At 38.9% G+C, this 13,016-nt stretch overlaps 1 long non-coding RNA gene across 1 annotated transcript; it reads left to right on the forward strand.

Moving 5' to 3' along the window:
* The first annotated feature begins 7,105 nt into the window (after window positions 1–7,105).
* On the forward strand, window positions 7,106–10,648 carry LOC124269702. Its single transcript, XR_006896582.1, has 3 exons — window positions 7,106–7,173; window positions 9,884–10,111; window positions 10,552–10,648. It is a non-coding gene; the product is annotated as an uncharacterized LOC124269702 (long non-coding RNA).
* The last annotated feature ends 2,368 nt before the right edge of the window (window positions 10,649–13,016 follow it).

Here is a 13,016-nt window from a genome sequence, read left to right on the forward strand (position 1 = left end):
GGCGAGCACGGGCCTCTTGAGATGAGGACTGATGATTCGTGTACGGCGAGCAGAGGCTTCTAGAGATGAGCATTGACGATTCCTGCACGGCGAGCACGGGCTTCTTGAGATGAGCACTGATGATTCGTGCACGGCAAGCGCGAGCTTCTGGAGGGAGAGAAAAATGTATATAAGTCAAACATCACGCCTTGCCTTCCAGACAGAGAATGTACATTGTCCTGATATTGCTGTCCACTCACCCTTTCTTGCATAGTCTGCTGACCGGAGAGTGCAGAACCAGCACGCCACTGTGCTTTAATTTCCAGTATAACAGTAATAATACAGTAATGTTCTGCCTTTTGCAGACGTTACACCATTTGTTCTGACAATATGATACGTTTGTCGCCAACACTTATCTTTCTAACATTATTTGTTGTATATGTACACACAAAGTACAATGTTAAGCTTTCGCTAGGTGTGATACATTACCTTAACAAGAGTAATAAATATATATATATATTATTTTTCGTATCCAATATTTGTATCCTCTAATGTGCATGTTTGTCACAACTCGATAATGTCGTATCCTTGAACAAGTATATGTACAAGGAATACTTTGTACAATGCAGTTCTATGGCTATGTACATTGCCAACACCATTGATTAAAAAAAAAATGTTGTAAAAACAGTTGAAATGTTTAATGGTAAAATGGGTAAAGGCTTGAAATTCACCAAGTTCAGTTAGGAGACAGAGCTGATGTGTGAACAGACAGCATGGACCGGGGGAACAGTCATACAATATTTAGGTCAGGGGTCACTGAGCCAACACCAGGTGAGGTATACCACCAGATATAACCTGATACCACCTGACATATGTGGAAAGCAGACAGCTTGAATATGCATATCTTTTAAAGCTACATTTAATCAGTAAAAACGTACAAACGCATCCTTCAATAATTTTCAAAATTTCGTCAGACTATATTCATTATTACGTGTTAGCTTTGATCAAATAGATATATTCTACGTCAGTTTAAGTGATTACAATAATCCAACTGTAATGTTGGATATATTTAGAACATTGGATATTCTTTTGAAAACTGTATATCCCACACCGTATTACGGTTGGAAGAGTACAGTGAATATTTTGGTAAGTTCTGTGGCCGTTGTATATCTAACACGACATTTTCGATGTATTTAACGAATGCGACTACTTGTTCTGTGCAGCATGCTCTGCAGGGACTATAGATCCCTCAAACGCTGTCTGAAGTGAAGAGGTTTACGAGTGCAGCACGTGACTTTATTTATAAATACTTTCATCACCAGTGTTCGGCCCAACCAGTAGCCATATTAAATATGTTTTATTACAGGTAAATAAATAAGGGGAACAAAACCTATTTCATAATCATAAGAAATATCTGCTAAAAGTAGAGTACACTGCACCGGACGGTACCATCAGCATTTGTTGGTGATTCTACCATGACGTTGAAACGGGGTATCCTTTTTCCCCATTGGTGATAATTTTAGATTAAGCCTTATTGCACAAAAACCTCATGCGTGTGAATGAAACATATATCTGTCTACGCATCGACACATAACACAACAGTTTATCAAAAATGAATAAATAAGAATTAATTAAACAACAACCCCAGGTTTTCCACCGTGTCAGTGCTATCTAATCATCGTCCATGCTCTCTCGTGTATGCCTTGACAGATATAATTCTGTAAGGTGCGGGGATTATTTTAAATTAACAACTATATACTAGTAAAACGTAACAAAATATAATCCGGTTATTGAAAAGAGTTATTCGGAGAATAAATTACATCAGCATCCTTTTAAAACTGTTTCTGCAACCTAATAATGTCGATTTCCAAACAAATACGAGTCTGGTTGATTTCTTAAAGAAATGACGTGAGGTTTCGTTTCCATGAAAAGGTTGAGTGCAAGCCATGCATATTTGCAACAGGTTGCTATTTATCTATATTTAGAGCCAAATCGTCAGAAAGGCGCAATGTAGTGGAATGTTCTAGGGTCACAGGTATGACCTACTTGGATATGTCATGTTATAAAACACCCAGTAGTCTCAGTGTAGAACCTCAGTTGCCGGTATGCCTGAACCACTATGGAGTTAGTCGCTGTGGCTGTATTTCTCATACTGCTTTCGCAAACTACAGGTAGGGGAAACTTACGTAATGATTTACAAAACCTGCTCTTCTGTGCTCCATCACAAGGGATAACTATTTCAATGAAAAAACAATGAGGAATCTGTTTAATCATCTTGCTCTTCATTTAATCCTTGGATTTTATAAAGAAATTGAATTAATTGATAGATTTTGATATTGTGTAGATAGTTGATTTTTATTGGTAGAGTTTAAGTTACAACTTAGAGGGTCAGAGGCTGTATCCTCGAAGGGGGTTAAAGTATTGTAAAATTATTGTCCTCCGGAGAGGATACGTTAGTCACAAGATTTGCAAATTTTAATTTCGACCCACAAAATTTTAATCGTAGAATATTTGCTGTTTTAAATAATGGCAAAATTTCACTACAATCACCAGTAGCTGAAGGAATGGTGTAAATCCAGCTAGGGTCCATGCAGGTCGGATATGCACTGTAAGTCCTCATGGTCCCTAGTATGGTGATCTAGCTTCAGTTGCTGGTATAGCCTGATTATAAAATGTAATGTCCTAAATCGCATATACTTTTAAGTAACATGCTAGTTTTGAACCTCTAACTGTGATACTCTAATTCGTTTACTGTCCTTCGCAGACAGATTTTAAGATATATTATATATTATTTAAAAATAACCCTTTTAAGTCACGATATGGCTGACATATTGCCAAAGTGTCTATACATTTTAACTCACTCACTCATTCTTCTGTGATAGTGCTACTATCGAAAGCTCATTTGATGTATAATGTATTATTTTTGTTTTTGCTATAGTTCACGTTATATTTACTCATCCATCATGGTATTAACACAATACAATACCAGACAACTATTTTAACCTAACATCCAGGAACGTTAAAATCTTAACTGTTCAGTCAGTGTGTAATATCTGGCTTAACTCAGCTGTTTCCCTCCAGCACACACGTAATGTAGATCGATGCTCAAGCTTTCATTTACGCTGTACCAATTTCATGAGTATTTTCTACATTGCACATTGACAACTGTGATACTTAGCTTCATTTGTTCACTAACTCACTCACTCACACACAGACGCTTAACCTCTTTCTGACTTCTGTAAATGGTCTGTGATATACTGCCACACTCACAGACGCTCAACCTCTTTCTGACTTCTGTAAATGGTCTGTGATATACTGCCACACTCACAGACGCTCAACCTCTTTCTGACTTCTGTAAATGGTCTATGATATACTGCCACGCTCACAGACGCTCAACCTCTTTCTGACTTCTGTAAATGGTCTGTGATATACTGCCACGCTCACAGACGCTCAACCTCTTTCTGACTTCTGTAAATGGTCTGTGATATACTGCCACACTCACAGACGCTCAACCTCTTTCTGACTTCTGTAAATGGTCTATGATATACTGCCACACTCACAGACGCTCAACCTCTTTCTGACTTCTGTAAATGGTCTATGATATACTGCCACACTCACAGACGCTCAACCTCTTTCTGACTTCTGTAAATGGTCTGTGATATACTGCCACACTCACAGACGCTCAACCTCTTTCTGACTTCTGTAAATGGTCTATGATATACTGCCACACTCACAGACGCTTAACCTCTTTCTGACTTCTGTAAATGGTCTGTGATATACTGCCACACTCACAGACGCTCAACCTCTTTCTGACTTCTGTAAATGGTCTATGATATACTGCCACACTCACAGACGCTCAACCTCTTTCTGACTTCTGTAAATGGTCTGTGATATACTGCCACACTCACAGACCTGCATGAAACCAATACCGGTTACATGGTCAGTATCGCACTCACAACCAACATCGACTGAACCCTTCCCAGTAGCACGAATATATAACCTTGAACATAGCAAAGTGCGTCGGACATTATTATTGTCACTGCTGTGTCCAATTAGCAAATTGGGTGTCCAGGGATGGATGTTGGATATTGATTGTAATTCTAATCCAGTACAGTATAGAGAATAGCAGAGTCTTTTGTTCGTGCTGAGATACCAACTTAAGATTATGTGAGAGACGAACATCAGCTTTACAACATTATTCTCATATAAACGTTGTCTCAAATACGAGCATGAAATTTGATGGATAACAGATGTACGTTTAGCAACATTGTTTCATATTATACCACGTTACATGTTTTATGGTAAAGGTATTTCGGCTTCAAAACTTAGGCTGCAGTTTCGATGAAATTTGGAAAAACCGACGGATACAGCATGTCGACAGTTATATAACAGTGTTTTATCATATGAATGTTGACATAAACTAGACTGGTGGTTCGAAAATGTCATATTCTCTGTTTACAATTTCGTTCCATGTGGAACTTTACATAAACCATATCATAGTTAACAGTGTCTGTCGAGCGTTAGCCTAGTTCCCAGGAACCTGTCACCAATTAAATATAGAATAAGGTCGATATTGTGTATTATATATGCAAAATAGTAGATAGGACATATTTATCGAACCATTTCTAGTATTTGTTCATTCATCATATAAGATATGGCTGAAATATTGCCGAGGTGACGTTAAATTTTAACTCACTCACTCAGTCACTCATCATATAAGCCCCATTATTACGTAACTATTGTAAAACTATTTATGACTATCCAAATGCTGTATCTGTCTGTCGGCAACGAAGTCACCAAGCCTGCCTGTCCGATCCAGTATAGTACGTGACAGAACACATGGCGCTGGGATTGTCCAGTGTCATAGAATGGGATAGCTTCGATCATCATGCTGACAAGCAACATGTCACAAAACTGTTTGAATGTCTTCAGTCGGTGCCTGGAAGGACGCGTTACGTGAACAGGCCATTGGTGGAGAAACTTAAATTGAAAAATGTATCTATCACCAAAATGTGTCTGAATTCAAGGTGAATTTTATGGCATACTGATAAGCAACTATACATCTGTGAAATGTAAATGGCGAAAGGCTAATGATACATTACCCTTCATAAAGAGTCTTCAATATCTTCTTTATGTTGAACATCCTCATCATCAATATACTGTAGTTGCTTGGTGACAATTATGTGATAAATTACACCAAGGTTCCTCCACTTAAAACCTTCTGTGCTATGAAACACACGTAAAGCCCTAAAGTTCCAGCACATCTTTAGACTCCATAGTTTAATGCCATGTTCTGCTGGACCAACTGCAGCCAACCATGTGAAATCCATTCAATGCATTCTCTCTACTGTTGGAATGACCTTTTCTGTTATTTATATCGAATTCGTTTCGTTTTATAAACAACTTATCGTGAGATGTATAAACCATCTTGGCCAATGATAGTAATTTCTTGTGCATCGTACTGTCTATTTTCTTAAAAGTAATACAATTTATGTATCTCTAGCCGGGTATTACACACACCACGAGGTGTGATGTGTCTTCCCTCATCCAAGACCTTCATTATAGCGCGGAACACAGGAAAATACAAGTCAGAAAATTCGTGCTGATCCCTCTGAAGGGATGTGTGTGGTGTGTGTGTGTGTGTGTGTGTGTGTGTGTGTGTGTGTGTGTGTGTGTGTGTGTGTGTGTGTGTGTGTGTTCCATTCCATTCCATTGCATTATGATGAATATCGATAATTATTTTTAGTCACATACAGCATAACAGTTCCTCCCATGAAAGCGAAAGACATATTCAGTAACCGCCTACATTCACGCGTCCTAATACATACATCAGTGGTATCGATATCCTTCTTCATATAGCAGCGTCTATGTGTTGTAGACGCATATCTACTGTGATGTGAGTACCTATATCTGTACTGTTGCGATCAAGTTCACATTTTTGAATATTTCATGTTTGAAGGAAACATGTCAACACTATGCACTAACGGGAACCCTTTCCTCGTTCAGTTACAGCTGACTGCCCATCAGGAACATATGGCTATAACTGCAGCTACCAGTGTCACTGTCCTCCAAGCAGATGTAACTCAACGTCTGGCTGTGACCCTTCAGACTGTTCCCAGGGATGGTCCGGTCCGACTTGTCAGATAGGTCAGTACAGGAATTCGATTGCTCTATTGAAGAAACTAGACAGTGCATTGAAGTACAGTATTGCATAGTCTTTGGCCTAATTTGTCCATGTTACGTGCTCTTTGACTCTTTGTTTGGCTTAAAATGGTTCGAACTTATCACTTGATAAATAGTGAAACATTTTTTAACTGTTTGAGAGGCATTCTAGAAGTTGTAAGTAATCAGATTGACAAGTCTTTATGGACAATCAGCTTCTTTATTGCACGTTTCGGTATAGATACTTATACCGTTTTCAAGCATCCTTCGGTATAGATACTTATACCGTTTTCAAGCATCCTTCGGTATAGATACTTATACCGTTTTCAAGCATCCTTCGGTATAGATACTTATACCGTTTTCAAGCATCCTTCGGTATAGATACTTATACCGTTTTCAAGCATTCTTCGGTATAGATACGTATACCGTTTTCAAGCATCCTTCGGTATAGATACGTATACCGTTTTCAAGCATCCTTCGGTATAGATACTTATACCGTGTTCAAGCATCCTTCGGTATAGATACATATACCGTTTTCAAGCATCCCTCGGTATAGATACTTATACCGTTTTCAAGCATCCTTCGGTATAGATACTTATACCGTTTTCAAGCATCCTTGAAAACGGTATAAGTATCTATACCGAAACGTCGACACTGTACAATAAAGAAGTTGATCATCCATAAAGACTAGTCATTCCTGAAACGTTTTTTGTTTCGAGCCATTATCCATACACATATACTTTTTCCTTACACTTTTCAATGTTAACGACATTAATAATACTTTATTCTAATACTGTTTATGATTTAATTCACTTTATGTCACAGAAAATGTAGCCCTGAACAAAACCACGTCATCTAGTAGTGCACATTTACCGTCATCAAACGCCGTCAATGGCAACATAACCGGGGAGGCCGAGTCCAGCTGTTTTCTTTCTGCGTTTAATGACGCCAATATAACATCAGCCTGGTGGAGGGTGGATCTAGGACAGAAAACCCTGGTGCATGATGTCATCATCTACTTCAGGACTAACTGTAAGTAAAGTAATTCATTCTATGTACTGTATTAATAATTCTACACGGCACTGTCACGTTGTTGTTGTCCTATTGTTTGTTTGTTCTTGACCTGATGACACATGCTTCCAAGAAAAGAGCATAACAAATCTTTTGGTGCCCTATACATTCTTGAAAACTACGTTTTGCATAAGCTTGGTTGTTTGGTGTGTTGTTTAACGCCACACTCAGCAATATGCCAGCAATATGGCAGCGGTCTGTAAATAATCGAGTCTGGATCAGGCCATCAAATGATCAACATCATGTGCATCGATCTGCGCACTTGAGATACGATGAAATGTATCAAACAAGTCAACGAGCCTGACCACCCGATCCCGTTTGTCACCTCTTACAAAAGTACGTTATATGCAGAATATGTGAGGGGAATTTTTGTATTACTTACCGACGCTGGTCACCTTTTACTGAATAAATATGTTAGGATTGTGCTAACGATTATTATTTTCGACACTTTAATTTGCAAATACGATAGTGCATCAGGTGTTCGCGAAATCAAGTCATGTCCTTCAAGTCAAGGTGGAGAAGGTCACAATGAAATAGTTGACTTGCAATGTCATAGGTCCAGAAAAAGAATACCAGAAAAATAACTATACTCATGCCAATAATGGTTGTCGAAGTTAAATACGGAAAACACATGAGTGCAAATAAGGTGTTATTATACTCATGCCAATAATGGTTGTCACCCCCTTCAATTTCGTTTATTGGAGAGGGTGTGTGGGGTGTGTGGGGTGTTGGGGTGGGGAGGGGTGTGACAACCATTATTGGCATGAGTATAATAACACCTTATTTGCACTCATGTGTTTTCCGTATTTAACTTCGACATTAAAGGCTAGCGCTGTGGCATACCGATACCTGTTTTTACATCACCAGTAGGAAGACAACTGTTGGTCTGCAAATCAGGGTGAACAAGATGAACAAGACATTCAATCAAATATATTTCGAAATAGATTAAATAAATGATGTTAAACTACATTTTTAAAATAGTTCAAATTCGTGAATAAATGAGATTTGTTCTTGTACACTTCCCCTTTAAATGATCTGAAGGTGAGTGAGTCTTCCTAGCGTGTTTCTATCATACCCATATCTCGTCTCCAAGAGTGAGAATGATTTTGTATCCATGTAGAAAGTGAACTCCCATGTTTAGCATACAATACAACTGCAAGTGGTCACGCCTTTAACTAATATGAATTACACATTGCATGATGTTCCATGGCCATATATTAAATATTATATATGAAATATTATATTTATTACATACTTCCAATATTAGTTTCACTCAGTTCATACAATAGTACACTTCGATTAAGAAACAAAATCCAGATTATCTCAAACTGTAAACCCAAAAATGTCCCTTTCTTAGTTCAAGCACGCAGATAAGACATAGTTCGGTATTTGAAAATGATATAAATGTCGAGACTGCACATATTTGTTGCTGTATTTATGGTCTCATTGCATAAATAGATCTTAATAATATCCATCAAACGTTCCTTTCTTCGTTCTAAGCGGAAGAAGAACCCAAAATAAACATGACGCACCGTGAGATAGCGATGAACCCGATTGAGAAAAGCAATCAACCATTTACAGTGTCAATAAACATATTGACGGTTGCCCATCGATTCGAATATAGACACATGCTCATAAAATGTCAGTTTTGAATGCTGACCAACTCTGTTCTGAACAGAGGTCAACACTCGCCACAACGCAACACAATATGTTTTGTTTTGGGACTTGTGGCGTCCGGAAAATCCCAAACCGTATTCGTAATCATTTGGTTCCCAGCAAACGTGTTCTGAGGTAACTACCCAGCTGTAGCTAAACGAGTAAAAAATTCCTTCGATTGCTGTAACTCACGGCTCAATGTACTCGTTCGGTCATGGCCAAATGGTGCTTTGCCGTTTCTCATCTCGACACACGTTTCTCGTGAACGAGTTTTTCATCCAAGTCAATGTAATAGGGACACAGATATTCCAATATTGCACACTGGTAATAAATAATTAATAACCTGCATTTGAGGTAGTTGACACATTAACAAAGCAGTGAACGTATCTCCTCCGAGGATCAGCAATAACCTACTCACCTTCCCATCTACCCATCTACCCACTCAGATTGTTAGTGGCTGTATCCTCAAAGGGGGTTAAAGTACTGTAAAATTAGTGTAATCCTGAGAGGCTACGTAAGTCCCAAAACATTCCAAGTAAATTAAAACTTTCCACTTTTTTAATCGTAGAATATGTGTCTTTTTAATGTATGGCTATCCGTGTCTAAATTGCTAACAGCTGAAGGGATGGTGTAAAGAAACTGTACTGTCAGTCCCCATGGTCCCTAGAATGGTGATCTACCTTCAGTTGTTGGCAATCTATAGCCTGTTTTTACATTGTCTCGTTATTTCTAGTTAAAATGTTTTAGATTTAATTATTAGTTTTAAATGGATATCTGTGATAAACTAGTTGTTTTACTGTTCTTCGTCAACAGGCTTGTATTTATTAATTGTGCTCGTCATGATATGGCTGAAATATTGCCGATGTGACGTTAAATATTAACTCACTCACTCAATCCATATTGACATTACAAAAGCCACTGAAGTGAAGAGACTGTGTCATGTTGCGATTCTTCAACAGAGATACTAGATAGCATGCTAGATAACTAGATCACCCCGATGTTTCATTTGCAACAGTTACATATGGTCGGAATGGTATCCAGATCTACATAGCTGACACCATCTCCTCCCCAACTGATGGAGTCAACTGCTACAACGTGACAGGGAACAGAGACGGGACAGACATACCTGATGTTTTGAACGTCACGTGTTCTGGTGAAGGGCGCTACCTGGTCCTGTACACAACAACTGTAAACGACGATCTCAACACACCTATCCTGGCGTTCTGTGAAGTTGAGGTTAAAGGTCGGAACATGTCTGGTATTTTCTGTTCTGGAACATACAGATCAAAATATGTTGGTCACGTAATTGAACAAAGAAAACAGATGCTTTGGTATGGTTATTGATTTCTCATCTGGTTGTTGCATTGTTGTGGATCATATAGCTTGTTAATATTGAATTCTTGCTGTAAAAAAGCAAGACATATTATTTGAATTCTGCTATCGATATTATCATTTACGGACTTCACGGCAATGTATTGTCAAATTCCGTATGTATTATCAGTACTTTACTTTGATGATGTATTGGATTACAAGTACTTCTCCATTTGACGGTCGTTGTTATAGCTATAAAATGGAATGATGATCAACTTGTAAGCATCCTTTGTATATTCGTCTTGAACAGCTCTGTTTCTCTATTCACATGATCATAAGCGTTACCTGATTTGGATGTCTTGTATATTTAAGTGTGTGGTCCTGGTACATTCGGTGCTGACTGTGACAACTACTGCCACTGTGACGGTGATGTGTGCAACTACGTGACCGGCGACTGCCCCAGTGGAGTCTGTCTACCAGGCTGGCAAACAGACAGGTGTGACGCAGGTTTGTAGTTGCAGGTTTGTAGCCATTTTACCCATCTACCTATTGACATGCTTCTCTTCACAGAACCACTATTTCCTGTCACATGTACTGATTTGAAGTATTAACAAGTACATGGTTTAATTGTGCATTCTATTTATGTTCATGCCCTAAACGGGAGAAGACAGAGATAACACAAAAGGGGATTCACATTGTCAAGTATTTATATTATTACTTCCGTGTAAATGGGAATGGGAATAAACTTTATCACCCACGTGGTCAACGTATGGGTAGTTGCATACTAATCTCGTACGTCACACGAGTGTCGTATCGCGTTGACCTGTGTCGTAACGACTTCACCTGAGATTCTAACGATTTGATTGGATAACCGATGACCTCTCAGTTAGGTCACGTTGTGACGGAACTACTTGTTCATTCATAACAAACACGTGAATTCATTCATTCTACAACTTAGATGCATTGTGGGAATGTAAATATTGCGAACGTTGCCGTGTTGCTGCTTACTTGTTAGTCCAACTGAGACATTATATCCGTCGAAAAACATAAACGCAAAGTTTCCACCAGTGATGTTAGCCGAGTGAGGGAGTTGCAAACCAAGACACGGGCTGATGCGGAGTAGTTTACTGTAGGAGGCTGTACGAGGCGATGACAACTCAGATGCATCGTGACGTCGGTTACCAAGGAATGGCGTAGTGACGTCAATGCAGTGTGATATCATGCAAAAGTGTACTTTAGAACAAAATTCTTCCGCAACCTCTTTATGAAACCGGTTTCGGTTTGAAACAATAACAATAACAAAAATACGCTATTTTGTCAATTCAATGCAAGGAAGACGTGGGTAATAAATAAAATACCACACTCGGTCTCATTACATACGAAGTATACGAAATTCGTGCCCTTCCTATGGTTTGTACCATAGGAAGGACACTCGATTCGTATATTTCGTATGTAATGAGACCTCGTGTAGTATTCTCTATATATCCAAAACTGTAGGAGCATGTTTCCTACTCTGCATTTAGATGCTGCTTTTCATAGAACCATTTTGTGCAATAGGAGCTGAATTGAAGTTATACCTTGTCTGCGATTGGTTTGGTTTCACTTTTTATTTACAACTTGTATTTCTTTCAATGACAGCATGTATACAAGGGTTGGAATATGGAGCCAACTGTACGGGTAACTGCAGTGCCCGGATGTGTGAGGGAGGGAATGCCACCTGTCCTCAGGATTCAGGCCGCTGTGAGAACGGATGTCAGCCAGGATATATGGGGGAAGACTGCACTATTGGTAAGCGACATTCACAAGTCTTTATTGCCTTTAATTTGGCTTAACATTATTCAAGGAATGTAATGAAAGGTCGAATAAACATAAACTGCTACAATTTCGCCATCCCCAAATTGACATGCTTCTATTTGGATGAACCATTGCTAATAAAGTATGAAATGAGTCTTAAAAGTAAGTAGTCTGGGTTTGGTTTTCTTTCACCTTTGGTATACAGCATGTACTTTATTCATTGACAGCATGCATACAAGGGGTGGAATATGGAGCTAACTGTTCGGGTAACTGCAGTGCCCGTATGTGTGAGGGAGGGAATGCCACCTGTCCCCAGGATTCAGGCCGCTGTGAGAACGGATGCCAGTCAGGGTTTAAGGGAGAAGACTGCACTACTGGTAAGGCCAATCACAAGTGTTTAGAATGGTTACTTTGTGTGTACCATTCTTTCAGAAATGAGAATAAACTATATCTAAAACTGTAGATGCATGTTTCCTACTCTGCATTTAGATGTTGCTTTTTATAGAACCATTTTTGTGCAAGAGGAGCTGAATTGAAGTTATACCTTGTCTGCGATTGGTTTGGTATCCCTTTTTATTTACAACTTGTACTTCTTTCAATGACAGCATGTATACAAGGGTTGGAATATGGAGCCAACTGTACGGGTAACTGCAGTGCCCGGATGTGTGAGGGAGGGAATGCCACCTGTCCTCAGGATTCAGGCCGCTGTGAGAACGGATGTCAACCAGGATATATGGGGGAAGACTGCACTATTGGTAAGCGACATTCACAAGTCTTTATTGTCTTTAATTTGGCTTAACATTATTCAAGGAATGTAATGAAAGGTCGAATAAACAAACTGGTACAATTTCGCCATCCCCAAATTGACATGCTTCTATTTGGAAGAACCATTGCTAATAAAGTATGAAATGAGTCTTAAAAGTAAGTAGTCTGGGTTTGGTTTTCTTTCACCTTTGGTATACAGCATGTACTTTATTCATTGACAGCATGCATACAAGGGGTGGAATATGGAGCTAACTGTTCGGGTAACTGCAGTGCCCGTA

The sequence above is a fragment of the Haliotis rubra genome, unplaced genomic scaffold, assembly GCF_003918875.1.
Source record: "Haliotis rubra isolate DU_JTF1 unplaced genomic scaffold, ASM391887v1 Scf1466, whole genome shotgun sequence".
Lineage (NCBI taxonomy): Eukaryota > Metazoa > Mollusca > Gastropoda > Lepetellida > Haliotidae > Haliotis > Haliotis rubra.